Here is a 227-nt window from a genome sequence, read left to right on the forward strand (position 1 = left end):
GTAAAACAAATGTGGGACGTGTACTAGCGCTGCAACTAATCGACTATTAAAATAGTAGACGACTAATTTAATAGTCGATTAGTTGTTACTTTATATAATATAGAATCAGAGTGTAGTAAAGTTGAAAGTTATAATGGCATTCTAATAGCTTTTAGGACTATTTTGGCATTTATTCAGGTTTTTTAGACTGTTTTGGAGTTTAAGTAATATTTCAAGCTACATTCTAG

The 227-nt window shown here is 30.0% G+C and overlaps 1 protein-coding gene across 1 annotated transcript in view; it reads left to right on the forward strand.

The window, feature by feature from the left end:
* Window positions 1–227, forward strand: part of pcnx2 (pecanex 2) — a 39,662-nt gene that overhangs the window by 32,796 nt on the left and 6,639 nt on the right. The gene's annotated exons all lie outside the window — the stretch shown is intronic.

Source organism: Oryzias melastigma, linkage group LG15, assembly GCF_002922805.2.
Source record: "Oryzias melastigma strain HK-1 linkage group LG15, ASM292280v2, whole genome shotgun sequence".
Taxonomy (NCBI): Eukaryota; Metazoa; Chordata; class Actinopteri; order Beloniformes; family Adrianichthyidae; genus Oryzias; species Oryzias melastigma.